This window comes from Charadrius vociferus, unplaced genomic scaffold, assembly GCF_000708025.1.
Source record: "Charadrius vociferus isolate BGI_N301 unplaced genomic scaffold, ASM70802v2 scaffold111, whole genome shotgun sequence".
NCBI classification, from domain to species: Eukaryota; Metazoa; Chordata; class Aves; order Charadriiformes; family Charadriidae; genus Charadrius; species Charadrius vociferus.
The window spans coordinates 1,216,435-1,238,993 of record NW_009647046.1 but is presented as its reverse complement, the minus strand read 5'-3'; positions in this window follow the sequence as shown (position 1 = coordinate 1,238,993).

Genomic DNA, 22,559 nt, shown 5'->3' with positions numbered 1-22,559 from the left:
CTCTGCTGAATCTTTCCCTGGTACCCTGTTGACTCATTCCTGAAGGCATGTCATGCCATAACGATCCTAGTTATTGCTATCGAAATTTTTCTAATAGTCATAATCACCACCTTCCTGCTGTGATCTGCAGTTGGGAAAGTAACCTGGGTCATGGCAGAAGTCACCTGTACTTTGACATGACACTTTTCTCCTGCTGGTGAATTCTCTAAGCTTAAATAGAGAACAACTTATACAAATGAAGTACTTGCAAGAATTACCATGGCACTCAGTAATTTCCAGTGTCTTTTCTTCTGTTTAGAAATCTGTTTGCTGTGGAGTGCTGACCATCTTGTTCCTCCAACTAGAGCTGCCTGAACAGTGTTTTCCTCTTCCTTGTCCTCCTACAGTAGAAAGCTTTGGAGGCTTTGCCACTACTTTAAGATACTCTTGTCAATGTGCAAAAATGAAGGGAAGAGCAGTGAAAATGCAGAGGCTAGTCTCGCAGTGTGGGAGGCAGCTTAGCAGCATAACCTGTTATCAGTGTCAGTTCTCCCCTTGGACACTTCTGCAGGGCTTTGTCCTTGGTGACACAAAGCACTTTACAAATAATGGTAAATCAACCTTCATAGCCTTTGTCCGAGCTGGGCAAGATTTGTCCCCACAGTACATTTGGAAAAACTGAGACATCTAGCAACAAAATAACTTTGCCGAACAATCCTGTGGTAAATTAAAGGGAAAAAAAAAATTGAAACCTTCACTCTCAACCTCATGATCCAGCCATGAGCTATTATCTTCCATTGCTCAATGAAAATAAAGGCATTATCCTGGATGACATCTCTGCTGGTCTCCAAACTTTGTTTTACTGTCCTCTTTGCCCCCTAAGCCTCACCAAAGCCAAAGATTCCCAATGGACTTTTTGAGAAAGCATGGGGCGGGGAATGGAGCAGGGTGGCATTAAGTTTTATCACCCCCTAAACTGTAATACTTTCCTTTGCGTGCTCTGTTTCTTATTCACATGGCTATAAAATTTGCCACATCCGGGCGAGAACATCCCTCCAGTCAACCAGGCAGTGTTTACGAACTGGAAAAGGCATTCTCTCGCTCCTCACCGTAGGGGTGAGACAGAAACGTTAACAAGTTACTTGTGGTTTTCTCTTTCCAGGTTGGGCAGTTGGACCTCTCTTAACACCACAGGGGGGGACGCAGCAATTTAGGGACATTTTATACCTCTGAAGATTTGCAATCAGCAAATTGCCTGGAACGTGTTTGATTTCCCCACCCGCCTCCCCTCTGCGGTGTCCCACCACGGAGCCTCTTGCTAGGGACATCTTGATGTTTGTGGTCTCACAGATTCCTTTGCTCAAGCCAAACGCATTTCTTGTAGTGCTGGTTCTCAGCCCAGCTTGCTTTACATCATAAATGTAAAAATGTTTCTTTTATAAAAATAAAAAAAAAAATTAAAAAAAGAAGAAACATATAACCAACCTATAAACAGAACATAAAAGCTGTTTAATGGAGTGCATAATGAAGCAGAGAGGAAACAGACTTGCATTGATTTTCCCTGACATTTCACCTATTAAATTATAAGCTTCTTAAGGAAGAGCCTGAATATATTTTTTTTCAGTTAATTTAAGTCCTTTAATGAATAACAAAACCACTATTGTCCCCAGCGCGCTGAGGTTGCATGATAGGAAAGTATCAAAAAGAAATAAGGCTTGAGTACAAAGACCCCTAAGAAAATGTCCCTCCCAGTTTCAGACGCCCCTTGGGCCGGTCTGGAGGCACTTCAGAAGAGATGCTGAAGGAAAACCCGGTCAGAGAAAACCTTATCTTCCAGACCAAATGAGAAAGTGAGACCTCGAGCCTAGAAACTGCGCTTTGCGACTTCTACCACGGCTTTGGGCAAGCTGCTCGGACCCCTGACTACTTGCTCTTGCCCTCCGCGCAACAGGAGCAGCGGTGTTGACCCACCTACTGAGGTTATTGTAAAGATTAATTAATCTCACAGGCACTTTTGAAGGCAGCATTCGCTCCGAGAATTCATCTGGAAGTCCTCATGCAGTAGTTGAGAAAAACTATAAAGCACACCGCGTAACTGGAAACTGGGGAGTAAAGGGCTGCCCGTGATGCAGCAGGGAGACGCTTAACGAGGGACAAGATGAAAAAAATAGCAACGCAGCAGGAAAGTGAAAAAACAATGTGGGATTCGTTCCTTCAGGCACAGATGACTTTTTTTTTAATGTAAACTCAGCCTCACAAGTCAGCATTTGCTGCAGCAAAGCCGCTCTCACGCAGGCGGGAGCAGAGGGTGCGTGAGCGTGGAGATGCTCAGGGAGGTCGGGATGAGGGTGGGAGCCCTGTGCAGTGACGGTGATGGTGCCATGCGATGATGGTGATGGTGCCATGTGGTGCCGGCGCCGGTGCCGGTGCCACTGCCAGCCCCGCAGGTCCTGCCAGCACAGCCACCCCCGGGGAGGTCGAGGGACTGCTGCCGCTCACAGAGCCATGGAGCAGCACGGCTGGCAGCCTGACCACCCAGAAAATTCATCATCTGAACACAGGTTGATCAGTCAACCGTGATAGGACACACTTTTTTAAAGCATGCTCGGCACTCCAAAATAAGCAGAATTTTTTGAGGGGCCCTTGGTTTCCATGCAGACACCAAACCCACACATTCCCAGGGCAGCCCAGTATGCGGGGGGCCATCTCACAGCCCATACCACTCCACAGCATCTGCTCCACAGTCACTAGGCATGGTCCTTGCCTGTTTTCTCTCCAGTATGACTACCTGGGGGCAGCTGCACCATGCTAAAACTGAAGCTTTGACTTATCAGTGGGTCAGGGCAGCCAGGACAAAGCCTTGAACATGGGCAATATTGTTTCAAGGGAAGACAGCTTCTGAAAAATGTGGAGTTTTTCAAAGTGAATGTTAAAAAAAACAAACCAAAACAACCAAAGACTCTTCGATCATAATTCTGCTAAAAAGAGCAAAATTCCTACTGCCGTCAGCAGTGGCATGTCCTTGACATGTTAGCTTGCCTTGGGAGCTGCATTTGTAACCCTGCAGAGATGTTCAAGTTTGAGGCAATGACTCTGTCCCCTCTGACTCCTCGGGTGTGTCGCTCATGTGGGTGACACAGCAGAGTGCAAAGAATTCCTCTTGTGAGATTTGTGATCTTCAGGGTCTGGAAGCACCACACAACGTCTGCTTGAAAGGATTTTCTTCACACAGATACAAGTTCTCCTCCAAACCACAGAGAGCAAACCCAGGGATATAATACTGATGGGAACACCAGTTGAAATAACTCTAACTTAACTGTGTTGTGATGGCTTACACAATTGTAAGAAAACATCTGCATGCTCCAAAAACCACCCAGTGCAGTAATACTGCTCTTCTGGTTTGCCATGTACAAGCGACTCATTTGAGTCCTTGTGACTAAATAACCTCAGAGCACTGTAAATCAGGCAAACTTTATGGAAAAATAAAGCAAAGAATTGTTCCAGAAAGCTCGTTATGTCACCAGACACCACCAGCCTTCCTCAAGGACGTCTTTCTGCACTTCTGGAGACCTCGGTGGCCCAGCAGTGCAGGGCACGTGGGCTGTGCCACCACTGCTCCACACCACGTGTGCCATCAGTGATGCCGCCCCTGGCCTGGATCCTGGGACCATCACCAAGAAGGGACAATGCAAGAGCTGATGTCCCCAGGGTCTCTCGCAGCAAGCCCACCGGGCATCACGCCTATCCACAGGATGGTGGGTTTCACTACCAGACCCAACATGCGCCACTGTAGGTGTTGCATCTGGCAGGTTGGTGAGGGCTCGTCAGCCCTGGCAGCGTGGCACGGCGCGGCAGGGCACAGTGCAGGAGCTGGAGCGCTCAGCTATGTGACCAGGCCACTGCTTTGTTTGTTTTCGCATAACTTCTTGAACTTATTAGGAGGCTGGGGAAAGGAGCCATTGTTTTGCTTTGGCTGTGAGGTCCTGGATGCTTCGCTTCCAGGCCTCCGTCCCAGTGATCCCAGCGATGAGGACAGATCGAGGGAAGATTAAGTCAGTGCCTTAGGAAATTTACAGTTGGGGCCTGGAAGAGAAGACTGTCTTCTCAGGAGAAAAAAGAAAAGTGGTAGTAATGCAAATCAGAATATATATGCGTGTATGTATATATATACACACACATACAAACGCTGTTTTCTGCATTTCTGTGTAGTTATGTCTGCGTCCATTTATTCTTATATTTCTCTATTTTAAGGTTCAGGTAGACAGAGGCAACTGAAGACTTCTCCTCCCACGCACACCCCGCTAGCTATGATGAGGGAATAGCACCACCATAATTAAAGATCAAGATTCACTGTTTTACAGCCAGTTTTTCTAAACACTTCAAAAATCCACGTGCTTACTGAGACTTTCTTGAAAATTGCTTGCCTCGAGGGCTCCTGGGGAAGAGCTGCAGCACAGCCTCCTCTGTCTTTGAATAAGCAGACACCCCCCAGACAATGCAGCCACAGCGTTGCACCCTTCCCAGGGAGGTTTCTGCACAGCTGCAGCTCATACTGTCTCTTTGGTCCTGCCCACCATCTCACTCATTTAGGACTCAGGTGGTGCCTGATCTTCTCTACTAGCCCTTTTTTTTTTTTTTTTTTTTTTTTTTTTTTAAAGCTGTATTTTAAGAGCTCTTTGAGGTATAAATTGAACTATTAGACCAGGCAAAAGAGGAAGCTGCCTTTTATAGTTGGGTCAGGTAAGTGCAGATGCTGGGTGTGGGCTGGTTTACATGGAGTAGCTGCTGCTTCCTAGGAACCTGTAGAAATTGCCATTGCAGGCTCTCCAGGGTACTCTGTCTTCCCTTTCCTGTGGTGGAAGACACTCAGCCCATTGCCCCTGGGCAGCAAAACTCAGGTTTGCCTGTGCTGAGGTGAGTCTGGGGGGTCCTATGTCAAATCAGTGAGCCCAAGCAGGTCCACAGGGCATCAGCTGGAGCCTGGGACTTTCCTGCTCTACAGCACATTTGCAGAGTCCCAGATGGCAGAGAAAGTCTGTTCTTGGGGAACAGATTCAGGTATCTCTCCACCCAGTGATTTTGAGACTTTCTTTGTAGACCCTTTAAATTAGGGGATCTGCCTGCATGACTCAGGGAGCCCTATAGAGGTTTTGCTTTAAGCGCAACATTTCTGATTTCATAGCTAAAAATTCAAAATCTGTTAAAACATATGTGCTAACTCAGATTTTATATGATTAGTACCCTGAGGAAAAACATTAAGCAGAGAGTTGTTATTTTTGAGTATATAACAGTGCCTTCTGCCCTTTATCCATTCCTGGACAAGGGCAATGAGTGTCATATTAAAAAAAAAAAAATGGCAAATTGCTTATCTGCAAGAACTCAGCCAGGCAGCATGAAGCAAAGGTTCACAGGAGGCAGGTCAACCACAGAATACTGTAGTTTGGGTGAAGAGGAAAAAATCAGACATAAGGCCAAGCCTACCACATGACCTTTCTTAGAGTGACTGTAATAAACTTCAAATGATATTTTAGGGCGTATAGAAAAAATGTGTGGAATGCAGACAAGAATAAACATCAGAAATATGTTTAACCTGAAGCACAGAGGTCTGGCAGGCCCTTCTCATTTTCACTAAAAAGAAAATCCCCAAATAAACACGGTGATGGTGCCATCACATAGCTCCCTTTTTACTCCTGTGCCCCATGAAGACCCAGGGCTTTCTTTGTGATCACAATGGTTTTGACTTTCCTCTTTGTCTTGTGGCTTACTGGGGCTTGAGTTGGAATGGATTTAGCATTACAGCAGGCATACACTATACCTCTCATACCACTACTGTAATCAAGGCAATGTACTAAAAACAGGGACCATATTGTGCATTGTTTTGGGGGAAAGAAAAATTAGTTATTTCATGGAATTAATATTAAGTTAGAGTGAAGTAATGAATTCATATTAAATTGATAAGGTTGGACTTGACCTATCAGGTGATAAAAACTGAAATATTAAAAATAGAATGGAAGGAAGGGAAAATCTTCATTTCTTTTTATGCTATTACATGTTAGTTTCACAAGGAGCACAGTCCTTGTGCTTTCCTTAATATCTGTATCCTTCTTTCCTTCATGCCATAGTCTTCTGTGTCTCCAGAGGCAGAGAAGCATTTTCCATCTCAGCCATGGCTCCCTGTCAGAGGTGCACGAGAAGCTTGCTGTGCTGCTAGCGATGTGTTAAGTGCATCCGGAAGTTTGTAGTTAAACAGGTACCGTTCCTAAAGCACAGTGCTAGACTTTGTGCCAAGAGACAGGTTTATTACTTTTATTATTTGCTATTATCAGCTTCCTTGCAATGGCGTATACATATAAATATACCGTAGCATTTCCAAATGCCTTTTGGGGAGCTGGATTGTATTCATGGCTGCTTAGGAGGTGAAGGCTGCTTGGATGGTTAAGGTGAGAGACAGTTCAGGATTGCTGCCGTTCTCCTTAAAGCAGCTGAGCTGAATGCTGAGGCACTGGAAGCACACAGGGAAGGAGGTATCCTGAAATAGTATCAGAAAGCAAAATCCATTTGGAAACAATAGGTGTCTTCTCAAGAACGCCTTTGACCTGACACAGAACTGAACCCTTAACCACTAAATTGGGTGAGTTGGTTCAGGGCTAAAGGTGAAGCTGAGGCACTTGAGACCCACATGGTTTGGGAAATTATCTAATTAGGACTTTTCAGCAGTGACGTCAAAAGGAGTTCCTGATTCCACAGCTGGTTTGTAACTGGCAAGGTTTTTGTGAAGGCTCAAGAGGTCTGAAAGGTCAGGCAGTCCCTGAAAGATGGTCTGTTCTCTTCCCTATTGTGTCCTGTGCCCCCCGCTTCAGGACCCCTAAGATGCCAGCAGCAACTAAAACAAACCACAAAAATAGTTTATTTATCCTTTTTTGCCTAGTGCAGTGCTAGGAAGAAACATTTCCAGACTATGGCAATTGTCAGTTGTAGAAGAGGAAGTTCAAACATAATCAAAACCACTGATGCATCCCAAACTCCCCAGGCCACAGCTGTTGGCCGAATGGGGTTGCTCCTGGCCTCACAGGCATGAACCTGGCTGGTGTCACGGCACTGACCAGGGTCCCCTTTGTGGTGGCCCGGAGATGCCTGCAGCCAGTGGAGAGGTTATTATCCCTGCTGTGGTTTGCAGGAATGACTATGGACAAAAGAATGGTAAATGCATGTGATGCTTCTGTTCAAGCTCTAACTGTCATGCCAGATAGCAGCATTCTTGGCACAGTTATGGTCCATCCATCCTGCTGGCTAGATGCAGGCCCCTAGGGTCAACTGACTTTTCAAAGCCTGTCTCCTGCATCCCTGTCACATAGACCCACACAACTACACTGCAGGATGTAGGTCTCTACATCACAGCATCTCACTGTCAGCATGGGCTTCTCCGATCTCTACGAAAAGAAAGACTCTTCTGCAGCTAACTGTGTCTTGCCTTCTGTCTCAGTTTCCTAAATCCATATTCCTGAGGTTCACTCAACCTGAGGATTTACAAAGCATGGGTCCATCACGAGACTGCAAAGAAAAGGTATGTGACAACTCTGTAATTACACAAGCTGTAATTGGAAAGACCATCTGAGTTGCTATTTGGAGGTCTGAAGAGCTGAGGGACTGTGACCACCCCAGAAAAGAACACCACCATGTCAAAGAGGCCTTAAGCCTAAAAGCTTTGGACAGAAGATGGAGGTTGGGTTTAGGAATCTCATTTCCCCTTCCTTGTCTTCTCATTTGGCCTGTTCCTTGTATTTTATGTCCTCCCTTCACCTCTCTCGTTTTCAGTGCCTTTGCTGCATTAGGCAAATGTTGAGTAAATGTTTCTTTGCATATTCTGCAGAGAAGGACTACTTTGTTCTTTCTCTGCCTTAACAGGCCCTGAGATCTCTGGGTAGCATGCCGCCTGCTCCCCATGACTAACACAGTTTGGAAGGAACAACATGCCATCTCAAATGACTTTTTCCACAGTGGAAATGACTGGATCTGTAACCCTGGAACATAAAAACAGGCAGCTTGAGTACCCTTCTAAGGCCAGACCCAGTGTTCAGTGAAGCAAGTTTTTATTAAGGGTGCAGATTTCTCTCTGAAATTCAGCCAGTTGAGAGAAGAGGCATCCAAGGCTGTGGCTTTTGTGTGCAACGGAGCATGACAGAGAGACCCCCAACCTGCCCCAGTCCCTGGCGGTGTGCACACATGAACAGCGTGGCATGGAGCCGGGAAAAAGCATAGCTTCTGAAGAAGCAGAGCAGTGTTTTTTTGCACTGTTGCCTCCAGGTCCACATGGCCATGCTACTTCCACATTCAGCATTCATTTGTGCTTCCGCTTCTCCATGTGCAAATGTGTGGTCCTGGTCCTGTTACCCAGACACCATTCACAAAGGTGATAAAAAACGTGGTAGTGACCATCAGCTTTGGGAATAAAAACAAATAAACCCTGTATTTCTTTAACCCAACCCCAGCACACCTGCCCAGCTGGAGACCTATCTTCCTTGGTCACATGTATGAAAGCTTGGGCCCATCTAAGCTTCTTACTGACTTCAGTGGAGCCAAGAGAAGCCTCTAAGATGTCACTCCTTCTTGGGGATGCATTCCTGAAGGTCTTTCTTTCTAATTTGTCCTGCTTATGAAGGAACACTGCCCCCTATTGCTCTTTGTAATTGTCGTGAGATGGGCTAAGAATAGAAATGATGCATCAAAACTAGGTCCCAAGGCACAAATGGAAATAGCAAGGCATTGTCTTCTGATTGTGGGTCTGTACCTGGGGACTAGGTCTCAGTTTCACAGAGACTGTCATCATAACCATCAGTCTTAAGTCGTTGACTCTGAAGAGGTCTTGGAGAATGGGCCTAGAGGTGAGGGCACAATATTAAGGTGTGTGTGATCTTACCCTGTTGGGTTTGCTCTATGGATGGGAATTTGGCTTCTGGGGACATCAGAGCAGAACCTTCGTCCAATACTTAATTAAAGAATGAGTAAATCAACTATTTGCTCAAATTTTGCAAGATTAAAAGTCCAGATTTTAAAAGGCAAAGGCAAGGCAAAACTGTGAAGGTAGATAAAGAAAACAGAAGCTGAAGGAAACATTTTCCAAAAAAGATACTTGTACTGCAGCAGTGGCCAGTAGCACTAAGCTTCTTTGCTGGCAGATCTTTCTTGGCTTTTGTGCTCCCATATTAGCTCTGACTGCTCTGCCTTAGGTGATGGTGTTGGGGAGACCAATAAGACTGAGTTATATGACAACCATGGGTGGAATTGCTGATACTTACCCAGACCAGGATTTTTCTTACCTGTTGACTTCCAAGATATTCAAAAAATGTAGTGAGTGGGCAGAGGCAGGAAGCTGCTTCTGTAATTCTAAGCCCCAACCATCAAGCCAAAGTTACAGGTTTGTGTGTATGGAGGGAGGCTGAAGGCAGTAGCATCTTCCACCGGAGGTGGATTGAACTCAACTCAGGCCCAGTTTTGAAGGAGCTGAACATCCTTCATTTCCAGCTGACGGCATTGACCAGCAATACAGGGCCCATAATGCATCAAATGATGTAACTCCATCTCTGGTACTTTCTTTTCTTCTTCCTCAGAACATCACTCCCCCACTTTCCAACCCAAAAGCACTCAAGCTGAAGCAAGATATCAGGGTGCAGAGGGTGATCTGAGTGAGGGGTGAACCCCTTTTATATCAATTTCAGTTTCTGCTGGGCACTCTTCTGACATTTCAAAAGGCTGCGATCCTAATGAAAACCACACAAGCTCTTGAAATTAAGTTAACTCCTTTTGTAGAAATGCAGGGAGGTGGGGGGGGAGAAGAAAGGAGAAGAGAAATAAAAAGAGAAACAAAAAGTGAAGGAAAAATCCCTTATAAGTCATATTGAGCATATAAGAACCATATTGTCTATCAAGCCACATTCTGACCTATAAGCAAACACAATGTAGTTGTTGCAAAGCAGAAAAGGTACAAAGATTTCCTCCTCAACCTTGTTTTTGTCTTAAGAAACCAAAGTAAAATAATTCAGACAGCTTTTTTTGTGCATAAAGCAACTCTTGCAGTTTTGTTCATAACTCTCTTTGTATTCTTTTGTCCATTCGTGGATCAGAACATTGAAAAATCTCTCTTCCTAATGACAGGATTTCTTAGTCAGCACAAACTCAGTACTTTTTTTTTAATGTTACCCACTTAGGCTATGAGTTCTTTGTGTCTTCTCCCCATGTGTCTGTACAGATCTTCGCACAAAAGGACTCCAAATCTTGTCATGCCACTGATTGCATTTGCAAAATTATTAAGCCATAACTAATGCTAACTGAAGTGAAATAAATATTAACTACGCACCGTTCTAAAAGGAAGTTCAGGGGTCTCAAAGGCAGAGGTGAAAAATAAGTATACAGAAGGAGAGACAGTGGGAAAAGTCTGTAGATTCCCTAGCCAGCCTGCAGTAGAAAGAGGATGTGCTGTTCTGCTTAGAGCCCAGGAGAAAGGCTGTTTGTGTGCCACTGTTGGTGTACCCTGAAGTGTAAGGAACTCATCCATCAAAAAATAGATACATAGTGAAGCCATTGTAACATTTCTTGTCTTATTGTTAAACTAAATGTTCTTCAATGATCTTCTCTGGTCATAGAGCATGTGTAAAATGAATATCCAAAGCAGCAAAATCCACCTGTCACCAGATTCCTCTTACCAGCACTGTTGTGAGATCCTCATGAGCCCAGAAAAAGGGTAACAGTTTGGTGCTTCCTATTTCAACAACCCCAGCTGGACAGATGTCAGCTCATCAATTGCAGTTGGGGTTGACAGTCACTTGGTCACTTGGGCAAGCACCTTCTCTAATGTATTCATCCATCCTATGTCCCCAGCAGTTTTAAAATTTCACTCCCGAGTCTTGCCACTTGGTGTCCTGATGGAATATTGGGGACGTATTCTGGGAACTGGATGTTTGGTGCTCAACCCTTTTCAGGGTGCCCAGGAATAATTAGAACCAAGCTTGTCTGTTGTTGATCCCGACCAGAGGAGGGAAACCAGAATCAAAAATCGTAAGCCAGCCCTTGGCTTTCACTGCCTCTCTATTATGTAGGCTTTCGTGTGACCACTCCCAGAGAAACCTTTTGCTTTTTACATAACTTGTCAAGGATTGCATTTTGAGTTCTCATCAGATTTGCCATCCTCTGACTCTCCTTGAAGTGCTCACCCCTCAGGTCCCTGTTGGAAAAAGCTCAAACTTTGGCGGAGTACAGGTCAGTCTGAAAGCCCCCACCCCAGAGAAGGTTTGGATGCAGATTACAATTTCAGGTATAGAATGTGCTCAGTAAATCCCCTGGTGTCAGTGGATTTGCTTTGAGTACAGGGCCGTGGCCTGACCCTTTCTGAGTCACCTTGTGGTTCAGATAACCATTGAGAAAAGAATTGGAAAAGCCTCATCATGCTCTTGTTTTCTAACCAACTCGAAGACAACAAAAGATGTTAACTACATGATGATTAGAGACCTCTAGCAGGATTTTGCTTGCAATTCTCATAATTTCTAGTGTATACAACAGGAAGCAACCTCTCGTTCCCTGTTGTGACGGGCTCCAAAGATTGTGAAATCCAGAGTTTCAACACGAGAATGTGGCAACTGCTAGCAGTACAGACCTCAGACTCTTGGGCCTGAACCATGATGTCAAGAAAGTTGAAACTTGGAGTTGCCCCTAATTGTATGGGAATCATTATATCCATTTTCTTATAGTCAGTGTTATCCACTCCAATGCCAAGACAAACAGGGAAAGCAAAGTCATAAAGAAGATCCAAAGGTAAACAAAGTTCCCCCAGAAGCAACTTCAGACTCTGGATCTCACCCAGAACCCAAAATGAAGAGACCATGGGTAGACATGTTCTCAAGAGGTTTTTTAGAGCAAATAAGTTGAAAGAAAACATGTCACCTTAAGGATGGAAACTTCAAAACGGGCATTTGCTCTCTTTCCATTTCTCCCTTCTTCTGTCTTCACCAATATCCTCAGGCAGCTGGAAGAACCACCAGGGTGATCTCAGTGGTAAACAACGTCCAACATGTTTTTCCCCGCTTTTGATAATGAGTTGGTTTCATCAAAGCTTGGCCCATTTCAAGAGGCTCATGGGGAGTTCAGACCCACAAGGCTTCCTCCTTTGCAATGTGCTTTCAAAAGTTTCCAGGACAATGACATCATGAGAAAAATGCCTGTCTCATGTTGCCTAGACAAGTTTTGGGAGAGGTGTGCCTCTTCACACTGCTCTGCTTCACTTCAGGTAGGTGAGTTGGACACAGTAGGCTCGATTTTTCAGAAAACAACAACAGCAGCAGCTCAGCTGTCCTGAGGTACAATTACAGCCCTTCAAGAAGTGGCCTGATTTCCAGACACCTCAGACAGCTCACAGCATTCCCCTACAATGCATGTATTTTTACAAACCTGATGATGTAAACGAGATGTCTTGGATGCTGAGCCCTTTTGTTAACATGACCTGTGGTTATATGAGATACACCTTCACAAGGCAGGCACCTGGTACGCAGGAGGTATTGCCACTGCCTAGAGTGGCCCATGACCTCCTGGCCATACAGTTCCTCCAGGGGTCCCTCCATTTGAATCAGCTCTTACCTCCCTGTTCCCCTGCGCTGCTACTGAGACTGAAGCTCATTTATAACTCTCCGACGTGGAGTTAAACTGCTTACCTCAAATACTGGTGGCTGTGTAGCTGCAACAGCCTGAGGCTTGTCTGGGAGGCAAAGGAAGCCTGGTAAGGAGAGTGAGTGTCAGTGGGTAACCTGCACTGAGCTCTACAATACCATAGCTTGATGAATTTGCAGTGGTGGTCCTCCCAGCTGTAACAGAGGACCTCACAGCTTCATGGCAGTATTGACCTAAGTGCATGTTCCTGCCCCATGGATCTGGGGCTGAAGATGAACCTGGCTTTTCTGCAGGTGAAAAGAGTGGATCTGGGTGGATTTGTTTTGGAGGGCAGGGCTGGCTGCTTCTGCTGCCACAGGAAGGGGAGAAGAGGGGAGTTAGGCACAAACAGCAGGTGCTGGGATCAACATCACTCCTACAATAAACACACCATGCAGCTCCTTCAATAAGTGAAAGCAACAGTGTCTTTGGCTCTCCAAACCTGTGGCGCAGGCAAAGGATGTGGCAGCCAAAATGTGGTGCTGCAGGCAGCTGCCAGCTTTGCCTAAGCCCAAAGTCCGTGCTGTGCACAACTCTCTCACACATTACTAGCACTAGACGTGGATAGTACTCCAGCTTAGCTGAAAGAAAGTCCCAGAAGATGACACTTCTGACATGATGAAAGCAGATTTTACAGTAATGGAAATCAGTGGGGTTTATTTATATACATTAAAAGTGCCAATTTCTCCTCTCTCATGCCTGCAGCCACATAGCCAAGGCACAGCTCACACGACTTGTGCACACAGAGCAGAAAACAGATCTGTAGCGCTAGATCCCTCAGAACTACACAGCAGTTTGTGGAAGTGGAAACCACTGATGATACCAAGGCTCCTTCCCAGTTGACATCTTGCAGCTGAGTTAATTCTTCTGCCAGCAATTCCTAGTCTCTGGCCATGAAGAGGAACAGCTGAAGAACAATAGAGGTAAAGGAATCCAGTGCTCTGGACCCAAAACTGGGAGACAGACTGCAGCATTCCCACTCCACTGTATTCTCTCCTCCCTCCAAGGTGTCAAGTGACTTCATTTTCCTGGGTTCTCCTGCTGTAAGGCAAGGATAGTAACGCTCACTCCATAAGGGGGGATAGGTGGTCAGTAATAGCTATTTCAACAGCCCTGCTGCGTGTGCTCAGCGGAATCAGATCCAGCAGTATCTGGAAGCCCAAAATCCAGTAAATAAGACTGTTGCCCTCTGAAAAGGCAACATTTGCCTGTTTTGCACAGCATCTCCTCCCACTCCATCCCCTCTCTCCAGTCAAGTTGTCTGACTTTCCCTCGAAGCAGTGGGCTGCAAATCCGCTACAGGGCAATCCATGCAATAGTTGCTTTTTTTTCCTGACTGTCACTGTTGTTTTCAGGTACCTATCATATCTGACTGTTGCAGTCAGTTGAAGTCTGCCATTGGGTCTGTCTGGTCAGGACTGGCTTTTTCCATATATGTTACTTTTGCAACATTTAATTTCCTATTTTATAGCTAGTCATTTGTAGTCATGTTGCAACCCTTTCCATTTAGTTTTTTGTTTGACTACCCAGGTCAGTACTGTATCATCTGTATTTTATCACCTCACTGTTCATGCCTTTTTCTGGAGGATCATTTCTGAATACCCTGAACCGTGGTCCCAGAAGGATTCTCAAAGGACACTGCGGGTAACCTCCCTCTATTGTGAAAGATGACTATTTGAGCCTATTCTTTTTCCCTGTTTCCTTTAACTTGCTATTAATCTGTGAGAGGAACTTCCCTATTGCCCCGAGAGAGTTTATTTTCATTAGTTAGCATTTGTAAATGTTCTTTTGGAAATTCAAGTGGTTTAGGTCTGCTAGATTACCTTCCTTCATGTGCTTACTGACTGAAGAACTCAGATTTGCAGGACTTGCTTTTCCTCTACAAAAGCCATGTGGCTCATTATATTATTCTTATGCATATTAATTTCCCTTGATTTTTATGGAACTTTATGAAAACTGCCTGGAACTTTTCCTAAAGGCTGGTGTCACATTTGCCACATTCAGGGGCTTATCTGTGTGTTGGGGTAACCCTCAGATCAGCACCCCCATTTGAGTTCATCTCAAACCACGGGGTGAATGCCGGCTCCTCTGCATCATCCTCGCTTCTGGCTCCTCTTCTCCTGATGGTGCTCCCATTTGAGCAAGTGTCTCCACTTTACGCAGCATAAGAGCTGGCTCTGGTGTGAGAACTGTCCACAACTAAACACATGGGTCCTGTTGCACCGAGAAACAGTCATTTATGGGGCCTGACAATGTAATGTCCCCATAGCCCCATATCTTTAAGAGATAAAGCATTTGTCCCATCAACATGGAGATGCACAAAATTCTCTCTTCTCATTGTGCTTTCTTCCTTTGCAGTCTCTTTAATTCCCCTTAGCATTTCTACAGACACCACCAAAATTTGACAAGCTAATCAATACTACCTCATAGCCCCGCTACTATTAATTGTCCCTAGTGAGCCCCCCACTTGTCTAGAGTTCCAGTAAACACAGACTCTGTGGTAGGTGTTGATGTGATTAGCTTGTTTCCCTTATTTGACATTATGCTTTCTGTAATATGGAGGGCCACCCCCCGCAAGCACTATCAGATCTGTCTTCCCAACCCCTGGGTGGTAAATTAATGTTGTCATTCATATTTATCCATGAGTAAGTACTCTGAAATGCAGACAGCTGAGGGCCCCCAAATGTCAGCCTAGACCATAAGTTCCCCGGGGCAGAGATGGCATCTTTACTGCGTATGTAACCAAGCTGTGCAAATTTCCAGGCTTCACCATTTCACTCAGTGAAGGGATTTGGCTGAACCACAATGTTCAAAGATGAAGTTGTGTAAATTTTTTCCAATTCTCCAGGTTTCACTCAGCCAGCTTCAACAAAAAGACTCATGAACCTCTGAGAGCCTTTTGATAAACTTCTGCCAAATTTGCGGATGGTCACTAAAACATAACCCCAGATGTATTTAACAGAGCTTCTGGGTTTGCAGCTAAAGTTTAAACGTGAGTTCTTTCATCAGAGGCACTCTTAAATCAAACCGGGGTCTCTTAAAGCGCCATGTCTTAGTGATGATTCTGATCCACATGTGAATTTTGCCTTTCAGGTCAACACTCTGTCAAGAGCAGATTTTAACATATGTGGTTCTGCATCCGCCTCCCGCAACGCAGTGCTACAATTTGCTAACTTTCTCCAGACCCGGAAAGATTCTCCTTTGCTTGGAGACAGCCACGGCACAGCGTGGCCAGATCACTTTCAAGTGACTCCTTTATCTTTCACAATTGTTTTTTTCCTAACATCTCTTTTCCTCTGGATGAATCTGCTTATAAAAAGTCAAAGCTTTGAACATGTTGTATTAGTTAACAGAAAAATTCAACATAGTTAAACTATGCTGTAAGCTTCTTTTCTACCCCTCTTCTCCGCTGCAGAGTGGGAACAAAGGTTCTGCCCCAGGAAGGCAGGAGGTGGAGGAGGAGGGACTGGTGGGGCTGGCTGTGAGGCTGCAGTCCTGCTCTGCCTGCGGATGCACAAGGACGGATGGAGGGAAGGGAGGAAGAGAATAAAGGAGGATGGAAGGGAGGAAAGGAGGGAGGGAGGGAGGGAGGGAAGGAGGAAGGAAGGAAGACAAGCAATACCACACTAGCTGTGATGGTGGGTTAGGGGGAAGGAATCTGCCTGCGAAATCTCTTCTTGAAACCTCAAATTCACTGGAATAAAAAGACAAAAAGCAAAAACTACTTAGATACAAAGTGAGCGCTGCCATTAAACAAAGTATTCCCTCTGGCATGAACTGCTACCATTCACAGGCATTTATCTCGTTTTCAGAAGGTGCAGGGCCCTTAGAAGAAAGGGGAGAAGATCAGTCACACAGAGACTCTGTGTCTTCCTGTGACGTTTGGGAGAAAATGTTACCACTTTTAGACTCTGTAGATGGAGGCTAACAGAGGGCAGGAAGAAGGAGATAGGTATCTGGTAAGAAAAGAAAATAATCCCCTGTGTTTATTTCTGCTGAACATAGGAGCATTGACTGTTGTCTGGTTTTCTAAACCATTGGGTTAGGAGGGGCTGAAAGCCGTTTGGGGAGAGCTGGCAGTTAAGTGGCAGAACAAACATGTCGATTCATAGTTCATGCTACGGTGTGTTAAACAGCTATAAGTAGCTTGAGGACTGCCTGAAACACAGCCCACGGCTGTCTCTCTTGTAACAGTTCACCTTTTATGGCCAATTGCCTACTATGAAACAGAACATTTATGACACAGCCCAAATAAAGAGGCGAGGGATTCATCCACATCCAGGATTTTAAAAGATGGGGTTGAGGGGCTAGTTAGGTTTTAAATTATAAAGAAAAATAATAAAGCATGAAAACATCAGGTGGTAGGTTTTGGTCAATACTGGAGGCTGAATTCCACAGCAGAAGACGTACAAACAACAACCCAGTACCTGTCTCATCTTCCACTTCTTTCCTTCCTACTGTGCCATCTCAAGAGTCACAAGTCATCTTAAAGTGGATCACGAAACTGTCCTGTTCATCTACTTTGGATATCTTAAGCAACATGGCCAATGTGACATGAATTGGGGCAAAAGTGAGCACCAGACCAGTGCAGTACTTAAGTCTCATCTCATCCCTCAGGAAACACAGGTGCAATTCAAAATGTGCAAAACTTTCCACCATCCAGGACAGAAATTGATTAGTGAAGGCTGGTGGGACTGAAAATAGTGTTATTGCCCCCACCTCCACAAATAGAGCAATACTGTTTCTTCTAAAAGCAAAACGGTAACAAAGCACCTCTAAACATATAAAAGCTCTTACAAGACCAACAAAGTTATTTCTGTACGTGGCCTACAAGCCCGAGTTGCACTGTTTCCAGATGTTCCCCTTCATCTGGCTGCTGCCTCCCCATTGTGCACCTGCCTTTTCCCTTACCCTGTAAACAAATTATCTTCCACAAGCCAGGGCATATTTTCCTCCTGTTTTAACCCATGACCTAAAAGCTTGTGATGGAGCTGTAAAAGCTTTTTAATGAAATGATCAGAGCTAAAACGACACAGTAATAATATACCCATCCTACACTATGTGTCTTATCTCAAAAACAATCACCCACATCTTAAGGAAGCTCAAACAGCTGAAAATCCAGCAGATGATAGAAGGTCTGCCCAAAGATGCTGGGCTAAGGTCTGCAGAGACGTCAGCGTGGGAGTGAGGCCCAAAAGTGCAGGAAAAAAAAAAAGCATGACTGTCTCAAATACCAGCAGCTTCTGCCTTTTTCCCTGGCATCTTCTCCAAAGACAGAGGAGAAGGTCATCCCGTGTCAGCAGTACATTGGTTGGGTGCTGGTGCAAAGAGCTTCCATTCGCCAAATTTGGCAGTTTCAGCACTACTTTACTCCTCCTCAGCTGGCTTGTGTTCTGCTGTTCAAGGCTACCTATCTGTGCACGTGTTTATGAACACACTGCGTACCTCGATATAGCAGCGTATCTGTTTATTTCCTAGGTACATGCAGGGAAGTAGCTCCATTAGACTAGGAGCTGCAGGGTCGGACTGGTGGCTGCTTGGCAGTGCTGCGGGTACAGAACCCACAACTGAAACAAGAAGTTTTGCTGCAGGTCAGAGATATCCATGGTCAGAGTGTTGAGGAATAGTCAAGGTTACTCATTTTCAAGTGCTGGCTTCTGCCCATGTGCGGGAACGCGTCGCAGCCACCACCACAGGGCAGAAAGCACAACTGTGGAAATCGATGCAGTGTTTTGAGAACAAAACGTTCCAGTGTGTTTGGCTTATGATCCCTTGTGCCACAATCTGACTTTGGGGCTTTCTTTAGTCAGTTGAGGCTGTAAAAAGTACATCTGTGTTCTCCCACTGAAGGGGAAAGAGGTGACTTCTCCAGCTCAAAGGGAGGGAATTTATGAAATGCCAACATTAAGCAATGCCCCCCATTTGGAATCGTACAAGGCTCGAACTTCAAGTACCCTGTAGATATATTAATCCACTTTTATTTAAAATTATTATAGCTCGTATTTTCATGTCTTATTAGGTCTTCTTTGCAGATAAGTATGATTCGGTGGACACTTTGGTGGGAACCTTCCCACCCGTTCCAATGCCTGCTATTATCTACCCTCTTCTGAAGGGGAGATTTAATATTCATAATAAGAATATCCAGATGGCACTAAGGTAATTAACAATAAGGGACGACACGCTTCAAGACAGGCCAAATTCCAGTTGCCTGAGGTCTGGAGAAAAAAGAAATCTCTTTAGAAAGTTAGCCCAAAAATTGTCCATAAATTATTTTTTCCCAGTTTCTTATGAGGCAGTAAGCATTGGCCACCACCCAGTTTGTTCATCCAGCTAGTTCATCAGATAGAGCACAAGGATTTCTACAGTCAGAAACCAGGCAAACAAGTAGAAGCACCTCAGGACCCAGGGAAAAACCAAAGGCTGGCACCCCAGTTCACTCTGATGCTTATCATTGCCTCCGGGATGCACTGGGTGTCAGCTCAAGGACTTTCACTGCAGGAGGAATTCCAGATCAGATCTTTGGAATGGTGCAAGAAGGATAATTAATGTCCCCTGAATTTATTAAGAAATGTTCATAAGGACAAAAGGCGCAGAAATCAAAACTGCACCTGAATCGCAGTTAAAACTTTCCCCTTTCTGCTTTGCACCTCATCCCTCAGCTTTCCTCCTTGTTCCCACTCACCTCCTTTATTACATTTATCAGCTTTGCTTTCCAGCCAACATATCCCCTCCAGGGAAGGTCTGCTGGCCCTTCTTCCCACCCCCTCAGTCCCGTGCCATTCCTGGGGCACCTTCCCTGTGCCTGTGCTCTCCCGCCCCGTGCTGAGCACAGGCAGCTCAGAGCCGTCATCACTGCCGATGACAGTATTGCCCCGGATCTGCACCACACACGGGAGACTCTGACGTGGCTTCTGAAGCCTGGCAGCACGTCACAGCCTTCTCTGTTGCCAGCCGTGGAGAAGCAGATGTGGCCCCGCACAGTGTTCCCACAGCTGGCTGTTTCCCATGATGCCTTTAATCCTTTCTTCAATGGAGGGTATTTGAACAGAAGGTGATTGTAGATCCATTGAGCTTTGCACTAATACACTGCATCTTCGTCCGTTAGCTTCTTTTAATAGCTATCTGCCTGACCTTATTACTTCAAAAATAGGTAATTTAGAATTCTTTTGCCAAACGTACTAGAAACACAGCTCAAGCTGGTCAGAATATGTCTCTCTTATTTGCTTGTAATGAGGGAAGTTGGCTGTTGCGAGAAAAAAATGTATATTTTCATTAAAATAAGTCACAATTTACATTTTTAATGTCTTCGTAGGAATGTAGGAATTGCCATCTCAGAGCAGCCTGAAGCCCTGGCACCCTCTTGTCCTGGCTCCAAAAATGGCAGGTACTTCAGAAGGTGCAGTAAGTGACATGTCAGGTATAATTCTCGGGTATTCAGATAAAGAAATAGTCCCATGTTCCACGGCATAGAGTCTAATGTCTCGGCCACAAGAAGGTCATTATTAATTATCATGATAATGTGTTTCCTTGGTGTCCCTTTAACGTATGACAGGAAAAGGAACCACCTGAAACATCAGTGAGTCTGCTAGAGCATCAGAAGTTAAGGCAAGACACTGACAATGGTTATTTTTCCCTGTGCTTTGGGATTTAATTTCGGCTGGCTACTTCAGGTACTTGATCAGGTTTGTTTCAAAATAATTATTTTGAAATGAAAAAAAAAAAAAAATCAAAAGGAAATCTAATTAGAGTTTTTCCAAATAAGATTCTTAAGTGGCTTTCATATACTTGGCTATCTTGAATTGATCTAATGCTGCTGCAGCAGAGATGCTCTGCCAATGACAGTCCTCATTTTTCCCCAAGTGCTCTCCACAGGGAAGTGGCAGTGTCTGTTTCGGAAAGGCAGCGCTGCTCCTCTCCGACAGGACCGCGTACGGCTCGGGATGGCCCACTTTGGGGTTGGCCTGCCTTGGTCCTTGCCTGCCAGCAGGCTACAAAGCACACAGGGATGCGCAGCGTGCTCCCTCTGATTGCTCGCTCAGAGGGGAAGGACTGATGTGCTACAGCAAGCTCGAGGATTTCATGGCCTCTCTGGGTGATGGCTATCAATTTCAGGGGCCTTCTCAAGGGGAAAATGCACCAATTTCACGCAGATTCTGGTGAGAAGATAAATTTCACAAGTCTTCTTCCCAAGAGGCATGAAACCCGTCAGTCATGAAAAACAGAGCCCTATCACTGCTACACTGGAGACACCCTCTGAAGAGGCAGTTTGTTCAGGTTGTAAACGACACATAAACTTTCAGGACGCAAACTGCCACCTCTACATGTCATAGTACCAGACAGACAGACGAATTTAGCCTCTGCTAAGTGGTCCTTTCATATTCAAGACTTCATCTTCCTCTTACTTGCTCAGATATGTCTTTACATCCCTTCCCTTCAGTCACATCAGCACCTCACCTGACATAAGACATCAAAAGCTTGAGACCCCCCCTGCACGCCCCCTGTGCAGCCAATGGAGAGAAGCCAGCACCTCCACAGGGAGAGCGGTCACCCCTTGTCCACATTCCCCTGTCCCCATGAGGCACGTTCCTCAGGAGGGAGTGGGTTACTGGTGCGGGTGCTGGTCTCTGCACTGACCGCAGACACCAAGCCCTGGTCGGGCTCCTGGCTCATCAGCGAGTATTGTTATAGGTGGGTGAGATGGAGGTGGGGAAGCAGTTAAGCAAGGACTTTACGATTCTCAGCCCTGAGGGCTCAAACTGCTAGAAGCTCCCCACCATTTTTCATTCTGCTCTTCATCTGCAGAAAACAAACCTTATTTTGCCCTGGGCTGTTCCTAATTTTGCCAGATGGACTGCAGCTAGAGCAGTCAGCAAGGCAGTAAAAGACCGTCACATTGCACTGAAGACTCTAGCTTGTCTGCTCCTCTACGTCTCGCGGAAGGCCACAGGGACATCTACAAGACCAGGGAAATAATATGACTTTCACAGAAGAAAGTTTGTCTTCGCTGTTAGGAAATATTAGTGCTTTCCATCATGCCAAGGCACTCCAGTTACGGCTCCATGCCCCATTTTCACCCATGGAACAATGGATTCCACCCTTCAGCCTTGCTCCGCTGTGGCCAATGTGCAGAAGAGGTATTTTCTGTTTTGACAGATGCTGGGTCAGGGGAGGGCTGTTATTCACCAGCATGAGGAGTAGGTCAGATACTGTAAAACCTCAGGAAGAGTTTTGTTTAGAGAGGTGAATCCTAGGTCTGAGTAGGTCTGGGCAGACCATTTAGCTCAGTACCAGCACTGCACAAGCGAGGGGTTTTTTTTTTGTTCAGATGCCAAAGCTAAATTTGTGCTAAGTTAAAATTGATGACTTGGCATCAAGCTAAAAACCTTTACGTTTTGAGGGAACAATGGAAAAGATGCCCGTCTTTTGTTTTGTTCAAGCTCCAAATGCTTCCTCCGAGTGAAAGTGATTCGGAGCTGTTTATTTTTTTCCCACTTTCATTTTTTAACTTGTGTCTTTTTGTTAAACTGCATTACAGTTTTAAACTTCTAAAATGATTCATATCATTGCAAAAAAAAATAAAAATAGGCCTCTCTTCATATTTTGCAAGTTTTTATATCCAGCTCTTTCAGCTGAAACAATTTTGGTCTGTACAGAACTCCCTTTTCTCTATAATTTGCCATTTGAAGAGACAGTCCAGGTTCACTCGGCTAAAAACAATGCATGCCATTTTGTCCGAGACTAGAACAATCTCTGTCTGTCAAATGGTTTCTGTCTGGCAATGGAGACTTTCAGAGGCTGGTTTAGAAGAGCAGGATGCCCTTTTGGTGTAAGGCATGTCTGACCTGATACCTCCACGAGAGCGTTGTGCCAGGAGAGCATCAGAGCAA